Source organism: Prinia subflava, chromosome 1 (assembly GCF_021018805.1).
Source record: "Prinia subflava isolate CZ2003 ecotype Zambia chromosome 1, Cam_Psub_1.2, whole genome shotgun sequence".
Taxonomy (NCBI): domain Eukaryota; kingdom Metazoa; phylum Chordata; class Aves; order Passeriformes; family Cisticolidae; genus Prinia; species Prinia subflava.
This window is the reverse complement of record NC_086247.1, coordinates 7,512,027-7,527,047: the sequence shown is the minus strand read 5'-3', so window position 1 is coordinate 7,527,047 and position 15,021 is coordinate 7,512,027. Positions and strand designations below refer to the sequence as shown.

The window sequence follows — 15,021 nt, the reverse complement described above, 5'->3', positions numbered from 1 at the left end:
AGTGACTGGGAAAGTGTTTGCTGGAACTTACACATGTTTGTCCTGTTTTCTTTTTTCCCTGGGCATCTTTTCTTTTGGCACTGCTTGCCAGAGATATGGTAGGTACAGGATTAGGCTGAACCTTAAGAGGAATATCTGTGCTCTAATAAAGTTACTCTTGGTGCTTTGTGGCTGCAAACTAAACTCATTGGAAATATTCAGATAGGACCATCTTTAGACAAACTCTAGTTTTGCAGACAAAATTAAGGTCCCCCAGTCTGTCTAGATCTTCATGCAGAAATTCATGCTGCAATGGGAAGGAGGACTCAAAGACATAAGCATTTTCTTGTTTTGAGGTCATTCTAATCCATTACCATAACAATTTTGTGGTTTTCTTGGAAGCTCTAACTAGTGTTAGTTTAAAAAAAAAAATTGTTTGGTTTTCCTTGAGTGAATTCATTCCTTCCAGCTTTTCAAAAGTCCTTCCTGCTCACAACTCACCAGTGCAAAAATGTTCTGAACCAGCTCTGGATCCTTTGGTCATCCCACACATATGCTGGCTAAGTCTCCAGCTCCAAATTCCTCATCCCATAAAGATAAGAATGTGAGAGCCAAAAGAAGGATGATCATCAGTCACAGGTCTCTGTCATAACCTTCAACAGTAGGTTCCTTTACACCTTCTCAAATCTCATACTTAAATCCCATTTTAAAACCTAGTACAAGGAGGAAACTGAAAATATTTTTCCACTAGCACTTTGGAGTATGTCAGAAAGCTCAGGCAGGGCACAGGGGGACGTTTGTGTTTCACTCCTCTCCACAAGTTGATGTCCATGAGTACAAGGGCTTGAGGAGGGGGTGGGAGGTTGAAAGGTGATATCCCCAAAGAGCCAATGTGTTGTGCTTTTCCTGCAGCAGCATGGCAAGTCACAGTCTAATAACTGCTCCTGGTCAGCTCCTTGTCTGCTATCATCTTTGTGCCTGTATTCCTGTGGTTTTACTTGAAAGGAATACGTGACATAAATCTATACAAGTGCCAAACATGCTCACAGCTGCTGAGCTGAGTATTTCTGATTCAAAATAGCACAGAATAACTACACAGAACAAGTTTGAAATAGCCTCAGAACAGAAGGGGGGAGAAAAAGGCAAAAAAGCTAAACCTTACTGCATTCCCAGTGAAAAGCCTGTAGATGGAAGGGTGACAGTGACAAGAGCTGACATGTCTTTTACACTGTCATTAAATTATATTTTCTAGATAGCAAAGAGTGATTCAATTTTTCTCAAGGGAGCTGCCAACCCAGGACTGATTTTGGGAGAGTCTAAGCACCTTCAACAATGGATTGTGACGTTTATGAGCATCTTATAGGAACATGTCTGCTCCCCCACCTTTTCTTGGAATGTGAGTGCATTTGAAAAACTCTCATGTGGGAAACAAACCTTTCTTCCTTTTTATTATGACTACGAGACAGAGGCTCCATTGTTCATGCTACCATACAAATAGTACTTTGATTTTGCTTGTTATAGCAGCATTTGAGATTGTGGTCTATTCTTTCACTGTCTGAAATGTTTTAATTCATTTTGTAACAGCTTTTGCCTTCTGGAGATCTCCTGAGCAGTCCCAGCATATTGTTCATGACACATACACACAGTGCAATACAGGTCAGCACTGAGATGCAGATCTAAGTGACTTGCTAACGTCTGAGAAAGTGAAATGTTTTATTAGCCATATATTTTCTATACAGCATTTCTTATGTAATTTCCTGTGACTCACATTTTCTTCTAAGTCATTGGTTTAATACGAAAGAATCTTTACTTGCAAAATTGTGCACTAAATGAACATTATGACTGCAATTTCAAGCAAGTGCTTAGGATTTAGGGACAGTAATTTTCTTGTTTTCATTTGTCCTCCTCATTTGTATATGTGTGAACTTAGTCCTCAATGACAAATTAGCACACTATCTTTAATTTGGAACAAATCCCTGCAATGACTTTATAAAGCATTGAACAAGTTGACAAAAAGGTATTTCTCCTTTATTTTTGGTTAGTGACCATCTGGCCAATAGTCTCTTTGCTCTTATGTGGCATTTGTCACTATACTTACACAAACAGTGAAATAAAGCAGTAATCAACATAAAGCAACATCTCTATTTCTCTGTAGAGAACTGGTAATAAAATCTGGCATCTACATTCACTCTGGACATCCCTTATGAAGTACCACATCCCCATTTTTCTGAACATACCAGGCAAACATCTCCTGTGCCTGGAGCACAGCTTACCATTGATACAATGGACATGCTGACTATTTCGTCCCAGTAGAGCCTCAGTACCTGAGTCAGGTATGCAATCCATGAGAAAAACACAATTGAGAGGACTGCATTGAAGTTCAATTTTTAAACTTAATAATTTTCTGCAAACTGAATACTTTTAACTTTTTGCCAGAATTTTTTTCTTTTACAGAAAGTGTTTCCTCTGCATTAATGAGACGTATGGGTAATGAAAAGACTGATGGAAAGAAAAGCATAGGAATTAAACCAAATGTGAAAAAATGATGGATCTTCAGGTTCCCTCAGCGATTAGATGAAAATATTTCTCTTTTTTGATTAATGGAAGTTCTTTCATTGACTGTAATGACAGGTAGATGAAATCTCATGGGACATAATGCTTCATTTATTTGCAAAGTTCATGCTCATTTACTTTAATAGTGACTTATATTAGAAAGCAAAATCGCTTACAAAGTTTTCTTAGGAACCTCCTCACAGCTCATCCCTGTCATTTCTTTAATGAAGCTTTTCAAATCTTCCTTTTCAGAACTTCTCAGACTGAACTGTCACTCTGCCTTGCAGTAATAAATCACATTTTGCTACAATGGTTTGAGAGGAAAAGCATCCAGACTGCAAGGGGTAAAAGTTCATGGGTACAATCAGCCACCCACTATGGTGCTGCTTTACCCTCCCACTTCCTCCAGATCTGGAACTTCTTAGATATCTTGGCCAAAAGCTAAGGGCCTTGTAAGTATTGTCTCTAATATATGGAGAATCAGTCTTCCAAACCGCATCTTTTAAATGAACTGCTTGCTTTTTAGAGTGTTTCAAGTGTTCTTTGAAGCCAGAATATGCTCATTGCCTAAGGCCTTGGGGCACTGTTACTTCTGTCCTATTAACTTGGGCAGAACCTTGAAGTGGGTTGCAGGCTGGGAAGGGCATCCTCAGCCTCTGCTGAGGTTGTCCTTTACTCAGTTTGTCCTTCATTCCTGTATTATTAGTGCTAGCACCAAATGTAGTTCTGACAAGTCAGGTCATTTCTTATATTGTACTTGGGCAAATACAACACATGTAGCACTAAAATTAAAAATGGTTTCAAAAAATCAGAATTTTGGAAAGGAGCCTTGTAAGAAACAAGGAAACAAGAAGAGGGATGGGATGGCCTGGCCTTAGATCTTCTTGATTCATTATCATGCAATAGATAAGGAAAAAGTTACTGTTGAAGTGGCATTCAACAACTTTACCAGCCTTAACTTGCCCCCAGCCTTTGTGACTGCACATGAGCTCAGCTCCTTTCACAAAACCACAGAGGGGGTCAGGCTGGAAGGACCACAGTGAGGTCATCTGGTCCCACCTCCCTGCTCAAGCAGGATCACCCTGGAGCACATGGCACAGGATTGTGTCCAGATGGTTCTGGAATATCTCCAGTGAGGGAGACTCCACAACCTCTCTGGGCAATCTGTTCCAGTGCTCGGTCACCCTCACACTAAAGAAGTTCTTCTGTGGGCATTTACCAGGATCTACACAACAGGAAAATTTTCTGTTGCTCTAGCTTCTGCTTTTTGATTTTACATCAACATTAGCCTGAAGAAAGTGACAGTGTGCCAGCAAGCAGGGGAATAATTGTGTCCTGTATATGAACACACACGTGCATGTGGGATTTTGGAGACATGCATGTGAGCAAGCACTGGACCAAAGTTTGCCACTGAAGTTAGCCATAGGGCCAGCAGAAGGACCTCAGCCATCTGACTGGGACAGAGACATGGATCTCATCTTTGGTTTCTCATAAAGGTCCTATTCATTTTGTGGCCTTGGATGAATCATGGAGGTCAGATTTTACTCCAATGATTCTCCAGCTCAAGAAAAAAAAAAAAAAAGAGCAATAAAAGGAGACACTTAAGGAAGGTCAAAGCAAGCAGGAAAAGACTTGAAAAGCAAGAAAGACCAATGCCCCTTTGGAAGGGAGTGGACTCTTATGGCATCATTTGTTTTGGACCTGGGAATAAAGCCAGCACCTTCCCTCTCCTCCTCCTCCTGCATGGAATGAATACATGCTTCTGAGACAACCTTTATCCTGGACACACTTAAACCAAGGTTAAGTTGTAATGAAAATAATTTGATCTGTTTGACTCTGACACACAGGATATGTACAAAGTCATTCCATCTCCAAATTTTTATTAATTTTAAAATGTTGACATATTAAAGCCACAGTTGAGTATAAAATCTGCCACAAACAACCAAAGTCTAAATCCTGAAAGAGTAAAATATAAGTATTATTTATTTTGCAGTTGCAGCAAGAAACATGATTGGGTTCAAGGCATCACTCTATGAGGTGGCATGTTAAAAAAGAGTGATCGCCAAGCAGGGAGGACGCAACCTGAATTTCAGAGATGAAGGAAGAGGAAACCTGGGAATAAGATAGCTGAAGTATATATGAAGTTTTTGTAGCTCAATTAAAAAAACAATCACCAATTTCCACACACAGGTCTTCTGAGGAAGATGATTGCTGCTCTGTCAGCACTGACCACTGAACCCAGGCAGATCCTGCATCAGAAACAGAAATCAGTCAGAAGGAAAAACAAACATATGAAACAAAGTTATAATGAGCTGGAAATTACCAGTTTACTCTGGTTTTAATAGGCACATGTGTGCAAGCCTCTGAGTCAGCTGGCAGGCCAGGCATGTGAGCCAGGAGCTTGGGAATGAGATGAATGATGTTGTGCTGTGAGCTGGGCTCTGTAGCTGGGGGCTATCCCAGCCCTTCTGCTCTGTGGGCTGGCACAGATGGGGAGGTGTGTAGCTCACCAGTGAATTAAACATCCTGTTAAATGAGCTGTGCAAAATCCCCGTTTGTCCGGAAGGGCACTGAAATGAACGAGAAGCATGAATCAAAAATCCTAGATAAGGATACTGGCTTGAAGCGTTTTAATCTGAATACCAGTGGTCCCCACAATCTTTCCTCAAGCTTACATGACTCTCTTTAACCCTAACAATAGCCAGAACTGTTTGAGATAATACACACTGCACTGAAAGAAACAGCAGCAGGAAGGAAAGAAAAAGCTCCCAGGGATCTGCCCCAGCTGGGACAGTAAATCTGTGTCACACACACACAAGAATTTTGTCCTCAGCACCTTTCCCAGTCACAGGTGAGTGGCCTGGCCTAAGCAGATAGAGAGACATAAATGACACCAGGCCAGGAACACCCTCGGATGTTGCATTTTGACATTTCTTCTCGTGAGCCCAGGATGGTCCCTGGGGTGGTTTTGTCCCATGGTTGAGTGCTGCTGGCTCAAATCCAATGCAGGTGGGTGGCTGGCTGGGCTGGAAGCTGGTTCCAGCAATCACTGTTGGTGCAGACACCTTGCTCTGAAGGTGAAAAAAATTCAGCTGAATTTGGGGCCAGACTATGCTAGCTCACCTTGGTACCAGAAATTTGCCCTGGAAATACTCAATTTACTAATGTAGATGTGACTTAGCACTGTTACTTCAGATTCAATTTTTTCTGTCATTGTGATTCTAGGGCCAGCCCAAGCAGATAATCAGAGCCACAAACATATTATCATAGAAAGAAATGTATTAACTTCAGATGGATAAAATCCTCATGCCTATCCAATCCTCCTTTGAGTTGAGTTTCACACATTGAATGTAAGCCTGCCTTTGTATTTGCTTCCTTGAGTCCATATTAGCCTTTACTCTGTTATGCTTCTACAGAGGAGAAATGTAACAAAAAATGTCCTAAGAATGGAGCTGAACAAAAGGTCCCTTGTTTCTGTAGGTATGGATTAGTCTGTGCAGAAAGCAGAGAGATGAAAGCTGTTGCAGTGTTAAGAGGATTTTTCGGGTAATACTTTGGAGATGCATGTACGTATGCCTTGTGAAATGGAATTTAGTGTTAAGAATAAGAAGCTTCAAAAACTGAATTCTTTCATTTATCCATATATATTCTATTGAGTGGGTATCCCATATGGCTTCATCGATGTTTCAGTCCTGAAGGGGGTTAAAAGTCCATCCACACTTCTCATTCCATTCTTCTTAAAAGAAATAGATAAAACACTTTGCACATCTTTGTTTCCAAAGGATGTTTGCAGAACATTTTTTCCTCTCTCAATAATATAGCTGGTTTATGAAAAGATATTTTCAGAAAATGAAACCAGTCCTAAACCAATTTTTTAGATACACAGTAAAAGACAGTTGTGGATAAAAACAAAAAGCAAGCTAATTTTCTTAAAAATACCTAAGTCCTGCAAGGAGAGATTACTCTTTACCAGTGGGCTCCCAGATGGACAAGTTGTGGTGTTGCACAGGCTATTTTTGATTTCGTTTCATTATTGAGCCTCTCTTCCTATTCTGCAATGTCCAGAAGATCTCTGATCCTCATTTTGTATTCTCTGCAGCTTTAGCGAGGCTGAAATCCCCAATACCTTTCTTGAAGCAGCCTGTAACTCCTAAGTTCTGACCTCAGCATCAGGTCTTAACAGCTTGTTTTATGATAGAAAATCAGCAGTGCTGTTTGTGTGATGATCCTGAAACCTGGTTTTGTGACACACCATTTCTAGAGGCTCAGAAAGGACCCAGATTGGGCATTGAGGTATAAGATTTAAGAGACTAAAGAGATTCAGAGCAAGCAGGGTAGTGTTCAAACCCAGAACTCCTAACAAACCTTGCAAATACATCCTCAGACAGAGGGATTCTGGGGTTCTGCCTAGGTTTATCTCCAGCCAGCTTTTGCAATACCCTTCTATTACGTATGGGGTTTCATCCTTAATCCTGCTCTTTTGTCACCTGCCCAGGTCCTCTGGGATCTGGCAGGAGTTCTGTGTGAGCCCTGTTGCTGAGGAAAAAGGGAGCTCCCCACTTGTGATGCATTGTTACCATTCGGGACAGCAAAATAACAATATGAGTCTGAGCCTTCATCAGAGGGCATTCCAGAGAAGGTTTATTGGAAACACACTCTTTTTATACAGCACTTCGGTACAATGAATGTGACTGGTCATTTAGAACAACACCCCTTGACCTTATTTCCAAGTAAGTAACAAGTTAGAAAAACATCAAGTATCAGAAGTGGGATATCTACAAAGGACTGTTTGGATTCCTCCTTATGATTTCCCAGACCAGAGTGAGAAAGTCGTTTACTTGGCTTTCCCACACGCTCAAGCTAGTGCCTGAAGCCTGAAAATCTATTTTCTGATCACTGTCAGTTCCCACAGGGATGGGGCACGCTAAGGCAGGGCTGTGTCCCCAGCCAGACCTGCTCTGTGCCAGTGAACACGTGCGTGCTGCAGGGTGGCTCAGGGAGTCAGGGCAGGGCTGCTGGCACCCAGGCTGGTGCACTCTCTGAGCCTCAGTGCCCCACTGATACCAGCTTAAGCATATTCCTGATTTACAGGGAGTGATTCAAGTTCTGGCATGGGAAACCTGCGTTAATGGAAGCCCCATAAATCCTCTAACTAGATCATTTGCTTGTTAAGTCTCACAGTGTAATTCACTTAGCCTTGAGAAGAAGCAAAGAGAAGCTGCTACAGCACAGAAAATGTCAGCTCCATCAGCTCAGAGGGATAATAGCCCTTCCTCCTATTCAGCTAGCAGCAACTTCTCTGAGCAAAAATTCTGGGATCCAATTCTGCAGAAAAGAAACATATATAAGGCTGTCTGCAGCAGGTGAGGTAGTTACACAGGAAGAGACTTCATGAAGAGATTCCTCAGATACATGAGGAGCCTTTCTTATCTGCCCTTTGCAGGACAGACAGATAGGTTCTGATCATGACAAAGTGATGCTTTAAAAGACTTCTGCCCCTTCCTAGATGTCTTCTGCCACCCACACTCAGCAGTCCACATGCTCTGTCTTCAGTAATGGAAAACTATTTTCCTCCACTTGCTTTTAGGAACACTTCAAGAGGGTGAAAGGACATATTTATCATTTTATTTCTTGCAAGTTGGGACCCTGATGTAAACTAGGCTAACTTGCAAATCTCTAGATGTTTTGATTTGTGTGGAAAATCTTTGAGCTTTCTGCACCATATATCATAATAACACATGACTTTGATAGCTGCATTCAGACAGCAGGTGACTTCAACAGCACAGGAAGGATGTGGTATGTTTGTACCACTGATGAATAATGTGTGAATAATAATTTAGTCAAAATAGTGGCTGGAAACTCAGCTTTGCTCCTTCTTATAAACCATATTTGTCTTGGATGTAAGCTCATCAAAATTATTAAATTAGCCCAAGCCTTACTGCCCTGTGATCATGCACCAGTTGAAATTAGATGAATTATCTTCCCTTTGTTTTAAATGGTTGTTTCTCAAAATGAATATGAAAGGAGTATTAGTGTATGTATTCTGAACCAAATGATGTGGTCCTGCAAATGCTTATTTGAAGGGACTATTCCAGGTCAATTACTTAAGCATTCACATGAATTAAAAGCACAATCCTATCAAAGCGTCACAGTTTAAAGTTTTCTATTGAAATCTTCTTTTTAAAATGGATTTAAAAAATAACAACATCTTTCATAATGATTTCAGAAAAAAAAAAAAAAGGCTTTTATGCCAGAAGAAAGTTTCAATTGTCCCTGGGAACAAGGAGGGAGGAGATGATATAACCTCACCAGTCCAGCAATTTGGTTATATTTTATCTTGGTTTGGCAAAGAAAAAAATGTCTTGTTCCTCTCCCTCAGTTAACAAATATATTTCTATTCATAGCACACTGCAAGACTTCTTGAAATCTGTTCAAGTACCATCAAAACTGGTTTTTGGTTGTTTCTTCTGCACATAATATTGCAGAAGAGAAAAATTACAGCATTTTCTGTGTATGAGAAGTAACAGAATCCTTTTCAGCAGGAAAAGCAAGAGGAACTGTCTTTTGAATAGACCCTTCATTCCCTTCCAGTAGTTCATTCATTTCTCCTATCTTTGTAATTTTATACTGCCAGTCCTTATAATCTTTCAGCTTGCAAGAATAAAGGAAAAAAAAATCTTTTTTTTTTTTTTTGATAAGCTTTTGAAATTGTGTTAGACTAGCTTCTTCCTGTATCTCTAGAGCTGGTCTTTGCTTCGTGCAAGTTTTAATTTGCAGTTTCTGATATGCCACTGTGTTTATTCATATGCACCTGAACATTCCATCTGTAACTGGAAGTTTGAATAAACTATACTGAACTTTCAAGTTAAACTAAGTTTGTTCCTGAAGTTATAATGCAATTAGTTATTAATTCAGCAAGGTGCTTAAGCATCTTCTAATTCCTTTGAAGTCAATTAAACTATTCCCAAGCTTAAAGCTATGCCTGCATTTAAAAGTTTCTCATTGAACAAAGTGTTAGTGATTTAATTTTAAAAGTTAGGATCACAAATTAAATGTAAGAATTTTTTACCAGGGTTCACAGAGATCAAAAGAATGATTAAATCATTGAATGAGTTGAGGTAAACTGTAGAAACTCAGCCATAACTTAAATAAAAAGGTGACTGTATGCAAAATTTTTCAATGCCATTGCTGATTATTGTCTGTGAACCCGACGCTGCACTACAAAAGTTTTGCAGGTTGACAGAATCCTTCCAGGAAATAGTCCAGGCATTCTGAAACATGGAGATGAACAAACTCACATCACTCTGAATGTCATGAAAGTTAGGGGGCAGCTGCTGTAACCATTGACTTTGGAGCTTTCCTACAGAAGGAAAAGGCCTACACAGAGAGAAAGTAAATCTAAAATCAATCAATCTACAACCAAGATAAAAAAATTATCCAAGGGGCAGTGGGCTTAGTGGGGAAAGACAGGGATGAGAGTGGGAAAGGGTAAGGATAAAAAGGAATAAGAAAACCTTCTTGTTGATAAAAATGTTCAGAGTAGACCCCCTCACTAAACTGAGACCCAAACTTGGTTGACAGTTATTGCCTAAATGCTAAACAACATTTGTTTAAGTTAAACAATTTAATGAAGGATTCAGAGATAGACTGTACTACACTTCAAGAGTAACTGTCTTACAGGACTATCTTATGAATCTTAAGTGTTTAAGAAGCTAGGATAGCCACATCCATAGCCCATTTGCAGCAGCATATCTGCTTTCAGGCACACAAACCCAAGGCGTATCTGCAAGGTATCTGTGAAAAATTCCCTTCAAATTCAGTGGAGTTCCCACTCTGGATGACTTTTCCTCTTCTTTATGGGCAGAGGGTTGGGCCTAGAGGAGCGTGGGGGTCAGTCCAGGATCTGTTGATGTTGTTTAGCAGTCTTAGAATTGCAGCAAATTAAACTTTAGAGTTTGCTGGCTCTGGGAGGCCACACTCAGAGGGATCTGCCAGTCCAGGAGAGCTCAGAGGGTCTCACTGGGGACTGCTATTCCCAGGATTCCAAGAGGGTTGGCTTTAGTCACAGTAATTTTCCATCTGGCAGCAATTTGGGTCAGTAACTTTCTTTGAAGGTTCAATAACAAAAATATTATTGCACTTGTGTTATTCAGGCAAGAACAATAATTTTCTAAGGCTGCTCATTAAAAACCAACAGCTCATTAGACAGGACTAGTTCCTGGGAGCAGTGCTTCTGATAAGCTGGAGAGGAGCTGAGCCCAGGTGCAGTTTATTGAGGCTGAGGCCTAAAAAGCATTTCTCAGGTCATGAACCAGCCTGGGGGGCTGGAGGGATGCACCAACACAGGAAGTCACACATGGAACTGGGAATAGGATAAGGAAAAATGGAAATGCAATACAAAATTGCACACATTGTGGCTGGAAGTCACTGATGTGAGTTATCACTGTGAATTCTCTACTGCAATATGCTCAAACCAGACTCTCTCTGAGATTATCCAGAAAAAAACCTGTGGCCAGGACAGATCCCTGTCCCTCTCAGAGTTATTCACATAGGTAACCATAGCACAGGGAAACTCTGGAGCAAATTCAGATAGGGTGCTCTGAGTGTCTGGGAGGACATTGCACGTCCCTCCCTGTACAGATCTAGCCTGTTTTCCAATTCTGACCAAAATCTCTGACCATTAACCAAGCATAAATGTTAACTAGCAAGAATAAAATCCACATAACCATAGATATAACCACATGTGCTAATTGTAGCATGTGAATTTTAAATATAACAGTTAGTTAGATTGACCCACAAGTGCAGGTGTCTCCTGGCTTGCTGGTTTCTGGGACTACCAAGAGGTACAGATTTGAAACACATGCTGATACATCTGATACAGTTTGTGGTATCAAAGCTGAGACACACCAGCAATGTGCACTCACAGAAGGTTCCTTGATGGTAACAACAAGACCAGTGGCATGAGGTCAGTGGCAGGAAAGAAAGGAATCCCCCAAAATGTTGGCAGATGTGAGGCAGGTGACAGCAGAGGCTTTTGCAGGAGAATTGTGTGTGGAACCGAAGCAGTGAACTTTCCATACCTGAAAAAATTATCATGGAAGAGAAGATGACAGACATCCTGCAAAGACAGAAATGCAGGCAGATGTTAGACTTGCTGGCAGGAATTCCCTGTGCCATCAAAGGGCTAAATCAGAGCTGTACAGAACTCCTATGGTAACACAGGAAGGAGAATAGGAAATACTTCCACAGAGTATTTCAGGCTACATAAAATAAACCAAATACATGTTTCTTCTAATGATCTGAGTTTGCCACCAAGTTCAGTGTATTAACAAAGCAATCAGTTGGAGAGCTCTTGGGAGACACACAACAGAAAGTGGTATCAGCAAGGAGATTGTGCAATACTCAGTGCAAGGATCTGGCTAAACTCAGGTAATGAGGAGTGTGAGATTATAACCTTTTGTCTCAGAATTTGGGAGGATCTTGATGTGTGCAGGGCTTTGCCATTACTGACGTTACTCCAGTGGTCAGTCCTGTGCTAAATGGTGTGTAGATGGATAAGGCAGAGACAGCTGGACTGTAGGAGGAGGTGGGACCCTCCTGAAGCCCTTGAGTGTGTGACTGTACCCTGGAGGGCTGGGAGAGAGGAGTCAGAAGATGTGCACAGCCTCTGAAACCCCTGGAAAGGTGTGGTTCACTGGAATGTAGACAGTGTCCACTGGACAGCATGGGCCATTGACTGGGACAGACCTGGGGAGGAAAACAACGTAATTCCCCAATCTACCTTCTGTCATTTCCAGTTTATCCTGGTGCACTCTCACCTATTTTGTAACCTCACCAGTGAAATTAGTCCTATCTTTTATGCAGAGGAGAAATTTCTGCTACTGTAGTTTTTTATGATGGTTATGAACCTGAACCAGGGGGAGTACAGCACTGCTCAAAAGCCATTGGATTAGTATCAGAGTGACCTAATGAAGATGGGGGGAGTTCCTATTTACCTAAAACATTGGTTTTGTCTAAACTAATGGAAATCAGGAGGTGAATAGCTTTGTATGCTACATACTTCATGAAATAAAACAATATTTGGCAACCTGAGGGCTGACAGTCAGAATAGTGAAAATATTTGTACTCTTGAACTGGTGTTGTTGATTCTTCATCATTGCTGAGAATGACAACCAGAATGCAAACTCCCAGAGAATTTTGGGATCACTCCAGCCTATATGTTTTCTGATTGTTCTCAGGAGTGAGCCAGCAGAGTTAATCCTGGAGGGTCATGGAAAGGTTTATCAGAGCAAAAGGGAAGTACAAGACAGAATAAAGCCTTGTCTTCATAGAAACAGCTGGGAAAGCATCCAGAACTTTAGTGCAGATGATGCTAACCAGACCTCTCAGAGCAGAAAGGGACATTAATCTATGGAGCAAGAAGAACTTCTGTCAGCCCCAACAAGACTGTGCCCAGGACCTCACAGGCCAAAGCAAAGCAGCACCTCTCTTTCCCTTCCTAACCTCCTCTGCCTTCATTCTACAGTGCTTGCTCCTTCCCATTGCTCTCATTCTGCAGCAGATGCATTTCCATCTTAAATGCAAAGGAGAGGAGGATTGACTCGTATGGTACAGGAGTTTATACCATCCTAGCTGACACTGTGAATGGGGAAGAATTCCTTCCTTCCATATGGTGAATCTCAGCCAGAGCACAAAACTGTGAGTCCTGGTGGATCTCCTGTCAGTCACAGGGGAGGGCAGGACTGAGGCACAAACCTGTCACCTGCACTTTGCCTGTGTTCACCACACTCCTGTTTGCCAAGATTGCTCAGCAAAATCAGTCAGTCTGCAGGCTGCTCTTAAAGACTATCTTGTATTTCCTGCCCCCTTTTAATCCATATTTAACTATTAATTGCCTTATATTCGTTTTTGTCCTAGCATTGAACTCATATTTTTTACAATATTAGCATTCTGGGAGCCCATGACCAAATCTGCTGCCAAAAGAAGATGACATCTAGATTAATTCCTTCAGATGCATTGTTTATGGGAAGGAGATACTTTAAGATTACTTGTGAAAGGTTATAGGAAACTTCTTGGGCATTTTTATGGTCTTTTTTCCCTATTCTTTAACCACATATTAACAGCTGCCTTAGAAAATAGAGATAAAGGCAAATACCAAGGCATTAAACCCCATAAAAGAAAATGTCATCCTAAGGTGCTTCTTGCTAAAGTCCCTTTCTTGATTGTTTTGCTCTTCCTCTGGTTCTTCTAAATATTGAAATGCTTTTGGATCCCAAAAAACCTTCATTCAGTTTCATGGGCCTCTCCTCAAAGCTGATAAATGATTACTTCTATATTTGTTTCATATCTCCTAAACTCTCCTAGTCTCATCCTTGACCCCAAAATTTGCCCCCATATGGTGCAGGGCAGTCCACACTGCTCAAGACTAGGCCTGCTAGAGTGGTTTGGCTATGGTGGCACCACACACCAGTTGGCCCTGCTCTCCTCTGAGTCCTTTGTGGTGCTCCTTAGATGCAACTGAGACTTGATTTGAAGACTTCTGGAGTTCCAACATCTGTTCTGAATCCCATCAGAATAATATTTTTGTGATGAGAAGTCATGATGGGTGCATGGGCCCTGAGATGGTATGAGAACACATTGAACTTTCTAAAAAAATGCAAAACTAGTTGGAGTAATGTTGGATATACAACAGAACGACCCAAACCTTCTGAATTCCTTGAGGAATTGAGATTCAATTAGTCCCAGAGCTGCCTCAAGTTGGTTTCAGAGGGAACTGGTGAGACAATGAATTTACATTTCTCATCCAGAAACAATCTCCACTGTATTTCTTGCAGGCTGCTGTCTTTACCCACTCACAAAGCGGCACAGGAGAAAGTCAAATTTCAATACTCACTGTCAGTTGTAAGGCAGTGGAGATCCAGGAAGGAGAGGCTGGCTCCCAGTTCTGTGCCTGTAGAGCACAGGTCTCTGTGTAAGTTTGGACTAGCCCTAGCCATGGAAACAGGAGCACTGTAGAGGTTCAGGTGCTGTGGGATGAACCCTCCACCAAGGTCACCTGCATGCAGGTGACCAGCTATGGCAAAGGACTTCTCTGTCCATAGAGGCAGTTTTGTTTTGACAACAGGAAGTCTTGCTTTTGGTGACAGGAATGTGAATGTAGAGAGGCAGAAATCCCTGCCAAAAAAAGTTCCATTTTTGCAGGTAGATCCTTTTATTATATCTCAGGGTTTTCATGCCCTCTCTCCCACTTATACCATTTAGTCAGTAGGATTTTTTTGTGCTTGCCTAATGCCAGGTAAAAAGAAGGACCTTGTATCCTCATTAGCACTACATTAATAAGCATGATTAATGTGCATAATTAACTCAATTTACCTCACCTTAATGGAGTTCCTGAAGGTCCTCAAATAGCACTATTAAGGCTCAGGAGGAGTGGTGAGGACTTTTGCTCCCGTTGCTTTGTGCCAGCTGGAGGGCAGCCAGCTCTGGCCC

At 41.3% G+C, this 15,021-nt stretch overlaps 1 long non-coding RNA gene across 1 annotated transcript; it reads right to left on the bottom strand.

Annotated features, from left to right (window-relative positions):
• Nucleotides 1-3,114: 3,114 nt before the first annotated feature.
• On the bottom strand, nucleotides 3,115-14,523 carry LOC134561923 (uncharacterized). The gene is made up of 3 exons (XR_010083022.1): nucleotides 14,426-14,523; nucleotides 11,613-11,650; nucleotides 3,115-4,781 (listed from the first exon to the last, which is right to left on the bottom strand). It is a non-coding gene; the product is annotated as an uncharacterized LOC134561923 (long non-coding RNA).
• Between the last annotated feature and the right edge of the window lie 498 nt (nucleotides 14,524-15,021).